Raw genomic sequence first — 11,431 nt, forward strand, 5'->3', positions numbered from 1 at the left:
ACTGATGAAGATAAAGTAAGCATATTATCGAAATTTACTGAAAGTAATTCATGTTTAGATTTAAACATAAATTAACCCATTAAATTTATACAGGTCGTTACATTTTACTACTTGTAATTCAGCAAATAAGGGAGATGTATGTTCTAAGAACGAGGATTAGTTAAGCGCGTGGTGCGTTCGTGATGCATTTCACAAATATGGAGTGAAATACACTTTTTTTTTTATTTTGAAGTAGAGTTGATAAGATCATTAGTTGTAGCTTGAACAGCCAAGCATTACTTCATGTCATCATATGTACAATGAATATTGTGGAATGCAAAGGGCGACCGGCAAAAAATACAAACATGCATAGTCAACATTGTTTCATGATTCCATTCATTTTAGACTCCCTTGCATGCGGATACACAGCTTTTTTTCTAAGTATCCAAAAAGTGAGGCTTTTCCAATTATAGTGGATTTCCTGCAGAGATGACGGCATACAGATTACGGTTAATGTCCTCAATGTGCAGTTGTCTACAATTGTGATAACATATGCATAGAAAACAGAATGAGTTCATTCAAGTTTGTAGGCTAGCATCCCGCTGTGGTGGTTGTATCTTCATTCCGGTCATGCCTTGCTTCGCGCATTAAAATGTATAAACACAAGCCGCATTGCCTCTCAAATAGTGCCCGATGATTAGCCGTATATTGCATCTTGAGAACCGCAATCAGACATAAGAAGTCGGCACCCGGAGTTTCAATCATTCTTTCATTAACTGCCAGAAGGCCGTAGGAGGTTCGGTGTGATTGCAGTTTCGCAATCTCCTTGCCGGGCCGTGTGAGTTGTAACAATGCTGATTGTGTCGGGTGGGGATGCTTCGTCGCGCACTACATGAGGCGTGTCGTAACTCTCGAGATGTTCTAAGGTGTCAATTCTACATACGCGCGTTACCTTCCCCACATTGAGTCGTTCCAACCCAGCTTCAATTCCAACGAAGTGTAGTTACTCCAAGTCTCAATTTATGGTCAACCAACCGTTTCAACATGTAAGCGAAAAGCGAAAGGGATGCAACGCTTCAAAGCCTAATGGGAGAACAGTTTCTTTTGATTGTTATTATGTTGAGTCTAAAACTATACACGCGACACAAGCAGGTAAAAAATAAAAGGAAATCAAATTTATCGCCCAAAAAGATCGCGTTTACTTCAATACTCTTCCCGTCGTATTTTCTGGTAAAATAGCCAATAAACATATTAAGACACACACGTCAGGAAATTTATTTATTTACTTATTTATTTATTTCTTATTTTAACTGGGTACACGTGGGTCCCAGTAAAGAGAAGACAATGTGAAGAAATTACGGTTTTACTATGGGAGGAAAAGTTATCGGAATATTCTGAGCGAAAACCAACGGAATCCGGCTGATGCATGTGTCGTTTTCTGACGAAACGTGTATCACTTCCTTTCCGTTCCTACATGGAAATTACATCAAACTTATGTTAACGAGATACGTTTCTAGTGCTCATATGTGCTCTAGTGGAAGCCTTTTCACACACTACTCATTATGGCAGAAGTCCAACATGAACTAATGTTTTTACTTTTGACATACGACACAGTTGTTTTGTTTTAACGTTAATTTATACTATAGGCCTAGGATCTTGACATCTAAAGGGCCTTTAAAGGTCTCGAGAAGGTCTCAGTGGATTCATAGCACTGACAAAACATCTATACCTGACCATGAATGTTGACTCTGTGGAACTAATCCGTCATCAAATAATTGTTGAAAGGTTATTTGGCTTACGTAGTCTTTTAAAACATTGATGCTTGATAATATAATAAAAGGATGTAGGGAAAGGTCAGAAGTGTTCATCTGCTCTTGAGACAAGGATGTGTTTTTGGTGATGTTCGCTTTCCGGCGTGTGTTTCATTTTTCAGATATTCAAACATGCATGGTTGCAATCACGCGCGGGATTCTGAATAATTGAAACTGTTTGTAACGTCTTGTTCAATACTTATCTCTTAAAGATGGTAATTCTTGACACCGAATTCGCCTTTGACGTTGCAGATATGTTTTTACACGGTAACCCGAGACGGTTCAGTATTTACGTTGTACGCACTACACATCGGTGTATATAGCAGGTTGATCGATTAAAGTATTCTGGGCAATGCACGCGCGTCTTTGGCATAGTGTTGAGGCCTAATTAGACTTCCTTTGAAAGTGTATCTTCTTCGCTCGGGTTTCACGGCTACGATTGTTTGAAAAGCTGCCGCCTATCCACGCATGTGTAAGTAAACCCGTCACAATTACCAAAGCACACGCGGTCACACTTGTCATTTTGTCCAGGTGAATTAACGTCACCCTCTTGTCTTAGACACTAACATTACGTTTTCCAGAGTAAACAACTCGGCTAAGAGAAAAGCTCGCACCTGTTTGATACAGGTAAATGAAATCTCGTAACCTCCGAAGTCTTATACAAAACACCTTGTCTACTTAACTTCTGTGTGTTTCTCGTTTTTAGTTTTGTTTCTTTAGTAGTTGATTTCGATTATGTTTGATGTTTTTCTGATACTTAATGTATTTTGTCAGTGAGTATATACGAATCTTGAGATTGGAGAATTGACAGTATTTGGAATAACTGAGTGACTATATACTTACAATATCTACTGTACTGAAGTTTAAATAGTCAACATTTCTATCCAGTCTATAAAGGTTTCCTAACTATAGAACACGTGTCCAAATGCATTAAAGTTAAGTCAAGCAGTCACGTGGTATCCACTTTTCCTGATTATTCAAACACTTTTAGCCGATCAGTTTGCAATGTATAAACTAATAAATGTTAACATTTAATTCACGACATTCCTTTGAAAAAACTTGAATATGTCAACAAATGCCAATGCTCGTTTCGAACAGTTAAAAGTTTTATTATGATTTACACTCAATTTATGGTAAACTTAATGAATGGTAAACATCTTTGGGCGACTTATATGTAAAACAATCCTTCGATTTATTTGCTTTCTGATAATGAAAGCAAAAGTGTTTGTTTTTCCTCCCAACCTTGATCACTGCTCGGCACCAACCATTCTCTTTTCCGCCGCCCGAGCAAAGTGTTATTTGTTAGCATTCCAGATTGAAGCTCATTCAAACTGAAGAGCCGTTAATTCCTGAAAACTGACGTCACGCGAAAACGGGAGACGAGGACCCAGGAATGGGCCCGAGCGAGCCGCGGCGTAGATACTGCGGCGTGCCTGATGAGCCCGGAGGGCTAACTGTATCGGATGACAGGCCGCAAACAAAAATCTCTAGATACTCCAATCACTGAGCAAATTACAGACCTTTGTTGGCATCGACCTTCATTTCCGCGCTTCTCGCCGGCTCGTCTTGGTTAAACAATTTGCTGAATTGGGTAGTCTTTACATTTCTGAATCCCAGAGGGGGAATTATAGTATTTGGACTTCTTCTGGATACAAATCTGAGATCTATGCGTTGGTAACTCTTAATTAATTAATAAGGAAACGTGCGTGCGGTAAGTTTCACGAAACAACGCTTACTCGACAAACGAGACGTGCTCTTCCCTTTGAGTAAACGTTGTATACGAGTTAAGCCCCCCCCCCAAAAAAAAAATACAAAGAGCAGAACAGAAGAGGCATCTTGGCATAAAAAATACTACATCTGTTGATTTCAAACTGTTATCAAAGAATTGAATGTGCACAGAGCATTTTTAGAATTAACAGTTTCTTTCACATGAAATTATGCTTTCGTTCAGTCAGCAGATGGAAAACATCAACGCGTATTGTACATCGCTCTGCATGACTTTGGATTGCGCACATCTTTGGTACGTTAATGTATGCCTTGCCGTAGGCTGCGGCGAGAAAACAAGTTGTTCTGAAAATGCATTCGCTGTATCTCGCTCTAAATCGGTGAAAAAACTCTCCCCAGACGCGAGATGATAGAATATTGGCAAATGCAGCTCTCTGAATGTCGAAACTCTCAATGGTTGGTAAGATGGACAAATCGCAGTGCCACTTTAGCCGTATTTATACGGCACTCGCCCCATTCACGCTCTAATGTGTTTCCCATTTTGCTTGAAGGGTTATGTATAATTTATAGTCAGCCGGCGGTACCTGCTTCACAACTTCAGCCAAGCTACCATGGTCTACATTATGATCTCTGGCTTAGCAGCCCTTCCCAAATACCCGCTGGTCTGCATCATTTACCTGGCCAGTACGTCTCCAGCGAGATCGGCAAATCAAGCATTTCGGCCCGCCAGGACACGACGGTATTACTGCCGGTGAACGACTCAGCTTATAGGCTACTCGTGCCGTTCAAAATAAAAACGCTGACAAATAAATTGTTGCTTGTTGTGTTCCCCTGATCATTTTGGTGGTACTTCAGGACAAAAATGACCGCAGGACAGGAACGGTTGTTACATTCTGATATGCTTTGAATTAAATGGTTTGTGAGGGAAAATGTTCAGGATTTGGCAATGTGGTTAAAATTCCCTCGGGCATTCGGAATAATCACAAGACACTCGTTTCACACAGTGCGATAACTGTAAGGTTAGGCCTATACAACACGTTATATGGGAAAGACAATGGCCTTCATAGTTTTTTTTTAATGAAATGGGTAAAATGTTGGTATTAAGTTTACCGCCCTACTCAATCAAGTAACTGACATGGTAACAAAAGGTAAATCACGAACAAATCATGAAAAACCATTCGACTGGCTTTTCAATGCATACTATTATTACCGATCCGGAATATCATAAGGTTGCGAAGAGTGTACAGTATCAATAATCCATTAGCTAAATAACGATGTCAATTGCAGCAGCTTGACATGCTTATGGTCTCTACCTTGAGGTACCCATTTATACTCCTGGGTGGAGGGAGGCAATTATTGTATTAAAGTGTCTTGCCCAAGAACACAAGTAACATGTTTTCTATATACCACGGCACAAGTCGAACACCGTCACAATTAGACAACGTCGCTCCTGATGGTTGTCATAAACCAGTTACTTGACTAATTTCGTGCGTGCGACCGGATACATTTGGGTAATGCCAATCCTCTTAAAAGTAAGGCAATTGTTGCCGAACTTCGTACTTGACACTGGTCAACATATCAGCTGCTTTCCACTTTTGAACAATTTACCCCAATCCTTTATTTCATTCGAATCAAACAACAAGTGTAGGTATTTCACAGCAATTGTCTTCATTCAGATCAATTCCTGTCGTCCAACTGCATTTTTTATATTACATCATGTGGATGGAGCATAAGCAAACGAGTGTTGTTATGCTGTCTGCACAACTTGTGATCCATTCAACATCAATTATCCTTGGGTTTTCGAAGCTGTGAATGTGTAAATAACAAATATCAACTCTACCAAACAAGTTTATTTTGATATGGTATTTTAAACATTTGAAGTGAGCAACGCTACTTGGAAAGTGACATCAAGTGTGCCACATTTTCTAACGTTTTGTATGAAAGATCGTGGCGTGTGCAATTCAGTTTAAATGAGAATGTTTGTAAAAAGAAAATATTATTCATCTGAATATCGATACCAGTTTTCATAATTGTTTGGGATCTGAACCGAACAGGACTCAAATCTGAGACTGATAAAAACGAGTCTGTATTATTCTCTATTGTGAAGCTGTACAGATCGAGCAGACAGTCACATTCGATTTATTGTCATTAATTGTTCAATCATCGAATACTGGGAGTCGATTCGCGCTTGCTATAAGTCATCATTCGCAGCAGACACATTCCTGCCGTTTCCTATCACGCATTCCCCTCGCTCACTCTCTCAAAATTAAACTGAGTAATCCACTAAACTTCTTTAAGAAAAAAAATCCCCAAAATTGAAAAGCCTCGGGGTAACGGAAGTGACCGAATGACGAGGCTTTCCACTTAAATTCATTGCCGATGATAGGCTTGGTATAATTATTCCAGTGATGACGACCGCATCAACCGGGCAGAGTCGGTTGGTCGGCAAAAGAAACGTGCTGGCGCCGAAACCTGTTAATCACTCGGCCTGTTCGCAATCTGCTTTTCTTCTGTCCTCACAGTCACAGGTTGTTGATCGTGGATTTGTCGGGTTCCGATTTTTAATTGTAATAACGGTCCACAACTAGATGAATAGCCTATGTTTGTATGCTGCTTTAAAGGACTCCAACCACTTACCAATCTTCTAAGGTTTGTTTCTGTGCTGTTTACATTCTATACAGCTTCCGACTGTGAAATGAAGTTCACAGAAATGTGGACCAGAATGGCGGTGAACTTCTAATTGGCTTTCCTCGTGAAACTAATATGTCCCTCCCAAAACAAACAAATATTATTATATGTCAAAATCTTCAGCAACAGTTGATCAACTGTTGTATAAAACCAGTCTACAGGTATCTTGGATGCACACTCTCTCTCCCCCTAGGCACTGAACTTTAAGATGATATAAATTAGTCGGATCAGTAGTGACACCCGGTTAATCAAGTCCCGCCATCCACTGTAATCCAAAACGGAACCCAGAGGACCGAGCTCTCAAGATAAACTCATCAAAGAAGAAGGCAATACACACAGATATCATCTGCAAGTGTAGCGAGAAACTCTGGCGAATCGTTGAAGCGTAAGCTAAATGTTATCAAGGTTGACAGATGTGCGCTTATGGAAGTTGGGTAGAAAATGCTTCTCCGATCGGCTGGGGAGAAAATAAGCAACCGACCCCGGGCGTGTTATTCCGACTTTAAGGAAACCAAACATAATAAAAGCGACAGAAACATTTTACACAAATTTACCAATTAGTGGATCATAAAAATTAACGGATATTTATCTGCATTGATCACAGAAAACTATTTTAATGAAACTCCGATCAATTGCTTAACCACTGACCAAACAACCTTTGTTCCACTTCAACTAAGTAAAAGGGACGTCTAGTAAATGAAAACAATACAGGTTTTATTTTTTTATGACACAATATTTAATTTTTTAAAGATGAAATATTTAATTTTGGTTTTAAAAGATAAAAAAAAAAACCTTTTTGACTCGGGTGAATTTAGGCCGGCACTGAAATAAGAAGTACGTGATTACTCATTTCCATTTTCATTTTCAAATGACCGCTTCCATTTTCTGCCTTCGGCCTACATTAATTTGGAGCGCGAGAATTAATGAAGACAAAATCTCTCTAGCACGTTATCCTGCATGGAAGCTTTATCAAATCACGCACTCAATCACATCCATCATAATCCCAAACCTACACGTGGTAAAGATTTAACTGCATACCAATGAAGGAATGCGTTGTAATTTTTTCTCTCGATATTCACTGCTATATACCAACGTGATAAATCACCCAATTACTGTCGAAACATTGTTGGGGAGCGGAAAACGTCCACAATGATATATTAAATTTAAATGTTGTTTAATAATGTCAAACATGGAATTGCATTCCATAACAGTCTGGTAACACTGTTTGCTCTTCCGGCATAGGGTGCCAAATGTTATTATCGTGCAATCAAATGCAATTCCGGTAGTTAATTTAGATAGGCTGCCGTAGTTTTCGTACTACACGCGCATGGAAGAGAACAGTGCGTTTCTAAATTACGAGGATTTTACCCTATGTTTGGACAACATAAGGTGACGACCTATGTACTTTTGGATTTAATTTGATGTCCAAGTTAGACCACATTTTGGAATCTATGTTTCATTAATGGCTGGGTTTGAAAAAGTGCCACAAAGTCAGTACATGTAAAATGTACTGAATACAATTACAATATATCCATACAAATCTACGTCAGTGTTATCAATGTATTTTTTCCCTAATTCCTACTGCGTTTTAATCGCCAAATAAATAGCACATATCACCGGATTAGTCTTGATGTTTTCCTGGCTCAAAATGTCTGGGTAAGAATGTTTCCTTCATGGGAAAAAAAAACAAAATAGCTGTTCTTTCTAGGTTTTCCAAACAAGCATATCCACATATATCTCAAACAGTTTCTCCAAAAATCTGTCAACACTGCGTTGGAATTGAACACAAAATCTGTATCAGATTTGCTCCTAGCCAATGATAAGCCTTCTTTTAGTTCCCCAAGATCACCGCATGACGATTGATTTTTTTTTTCATCTTCGCTGAGCCGTGGAAATATTGTCAAGTCACAGGATAATGACAGGGTCGTTACATCAGCGTTCACCGTCACGGACTGAGGTCTCCGAGAACACCTTTATTTGATGCACTCGTCACACATCAGTAAGGTGTCTGTGCTGGCTTTGCACCCGCCGGTAGAAGGGACAGGAGTTGGTCGATTGTAATCAGATTTGGACGACCTAACCTAATGGACCATGGCAACTGTCAAGTGGGTGTCGTCTGCCTTGCCTTCCGCATCTACATCATTTGAATTCCATCATGTGTACGGCTTCTCGCGCGATGCCTCCCAGACATCTTGGTAGAAAGCAATCTATTGGAAGACAGGGATACCAATACAAATAGAGTTTGGTCCGCGGTGACGATTTCAATTTTCACGATTTTGTCCATAACTTCATTCAGTCAAAGTTCATTTTCCGAACAACATTCTTGGTTCATGATGTCCTGTGACGGGTAAAACTTCAGAGCAAGTCATTTTCTTGAAACTTCGTTTGTTTTTATTAAAACTCTGAAAACAATGACTGACGATCAAATGTCACACGTGTAAGGTTCTACTCTCTTTGTTGTTGGTTCGTTTGGTGTTTCTACATAACAATGGGGAGTGATACCTATAGAGTTATTTACGCATATAACACATTTGTCTATTATTTCACAATCACGAATAAGGATAGAAATCCAGATTTTTTGGCTCTTAAACGCGCGTTGAAAAGCAAACTGATAGATTCAATATTCCGAAACAGATGAAATTTAGGAAACGGTATATTCTTTCAACCATCGCAGACAAATATTTGACCGCGGCAAGGCATATAGGATCGTTTGCTTTTCATGCATGTTGTTCGTGTTCCAATAATAACACCACTCAAAATCCAAAAAAGAGTGTTGAAAACCTAACCTGTTGAAGTTTCGGCTTGGTGGATATTACACTTTCAAAAACAGTGAAAAACCACGCACGGCCTTTTCATCACGAAACACGACTTCGTCTAGGACTATACATGTATAAAACTCTTTATTTCCAACATCATTAAATTGTCTGATCGTTGGAAATCACCTAAATTTCTAGATTTCATTTAAAGGACAGGAGCCAGACGGAATAATTTCACAGGGTCATTAAATGCCAATGAAACTATGTACCTTCAAGACGTCTAGTGCCAAGGGTGCAAACCATGAATACGAAAGTCAGACAAATGCAAGCTAGAATTGTTCGCGCCTCTCACTTCGCATAGAACGTAGAACATTATAAATGTTTTTTCTCCCCGATCCATAACGCGTGCGCTTTTCGAATACCCGGTACTTCAATGGTGTACCAGAGAAGCATAGAAGACAAAGAAAACAGATAAGATGGTTGTAAACACAGATTCAACTCGTATCATATTGTCAGGTATACAAACAGTGGACGAGCCATCATGGCAAATACCAATCCATTGAGGAAGGATATGACAAGATGATAATTTGAATGCGGTAAGTCAAATACAATCATGCGGAGTTCAACGGCGCAGCTAGCAATACAGACACGTCGACGCTGATAAACTCTGACAGCATCGACAGAACGCCACGAGGTAAAAGGTAAACATTTGATTAGAATATGGACCTTAAATCAACGTGTATTAACACAACATGAAGCTGTAGTTATGCAAACAGAAAATGTCTTTACTCGTGTGTCGCTCCTCGGCTCCTTGCATCTGTATATTGGATATACGATGGAATGTCATTACTCCGATCACTTGAAAGTATTAGATACGTAGATGCGATTGTTGTTGAATTTGTTGAAATGATTGACATGATTGTATCTGCATTGACAAATAATCAGCACTGAGCGGTGGAGAGTTAATCGATCGCACCGAGGTACCAGAATTCAAGAGCTGATATGGACAGCAGAGCAGCACATAACATATCGCTAACAACACTCAGAACAGGCACGGTTAAAGCATGGAGGAAAGACATAGTAATGGCATTTATCCGAAAAGTAATCTACCGACTTATCATCAAAAACCTTACATGGATTAAAGATCGAACTGGTACTAAACACCCCGTGACTTAACTATCATTAAGAAGAAATCATTTGATTTTACGGAGGCAAAGTCTCAGGTGAAAAAAAAAAGTGTCAACATTTCAGCAAGGATGTGGCGAAAAAACAAAATGCTGGATACGCTGCTGCACCGACGGAAGATGCCTTTTTACTGAGCAAGTGCCCCTTTTCGGCGATGCCCCCCCCCCCCCCCCACCAAGTTTGAAAACCGTTCCGCCGCCGCTGACTACAACTATGATGTTGAACATTAATAGCTAAGTATGATTAAGGTTACTGTGTCGATAGATTGTGTCCTTCTTACACGGCCAACGGCAATGTGTATGTCGTTACGTATTGTTCATTTTGCAGGCCTTGGCAATTGCCCGTACAGGAACAATGTAAATGGATTACATTTCTCCTTGAGTTATAATTCAAAGTCGTACTCACGAGTCCCCTAAGCATTAACACAATGAAGAAGATGCAGCGTATGGGAATGGAATTTTGTATTAAAGCGGGTCATATTAATTGACTTTCCTGGATGCTTATTGCATAAGGAATTCCTTACAGCCCGTAGTTATAGATTTGAAAATGAATATTGCGACCGTTAATTATTGGTATATTGATTATTAGATATAGATCTCATGACAATAGTCATTTCTTTCTACCAAACCGAGGCACAACAAAACTTTTCTACATGGTTGACACTTTTTGCCAACAAGGGTTGGTAAACTCCAACATTACAAAAATAAAGAATTGATAATGATTCCAAACTTGGATGGTCGAAAATACAAAATAACAAACAAAAGCTACGAAGACTTTATGCAAATGCCTTTTTCTCACATAATGATGGTGTTAATATGCAAATTAGTGGCTAAACCACGGCTTATATTTATACCCTTGTGGCAGGCCCTACAAAGCGCCCTCAAGTGTTTAATAACGAAAGAAAGGTTTTAGTCTTGCAAATAGAAAGATGTCATAAGAATGTTTAAACTTGCCAGGTATATATTGATGCATTCTTGCCCCCTGTTTCCCATACGACGTTTATTTCGTGAACATGGATGTTGAACGATGAATCCGAAGCTCGAATTTCGAAAGTGGTACGCGTGTACGGGGATACTGCTTGGAAAACTAGTTTGTTATATTGATCACCATTTTGTGTGATTATTTCACGGAACCCACATTATGTACATCTCAACATTTTGTTGTGCAATACACATTGCCCGTAGTGTGCCAGATGAAACAACCACGCAAAATGGTGATTAATTTTAACAAGCAATATTTTTCCGAGCTTCTAAAGTATCTCATACGCGTACCATTTCTATAATGGTC

This window comes from Patiria miniata, unplaced genomic scaffold, assembly GCF_015706575.1.
Source record: "Patiria miniata isolate m_02_andy unplaced genomic scaffold, ASM1570657v1 HiC_scaffold_7, whole genome shotgun sequence".
Taxonomy (NCBI): Eukaryota; Metazoa; Echinodermata; class Asteroidea; order Valvatida; family Asterinidae; genus Patiria; species Patiria miniata.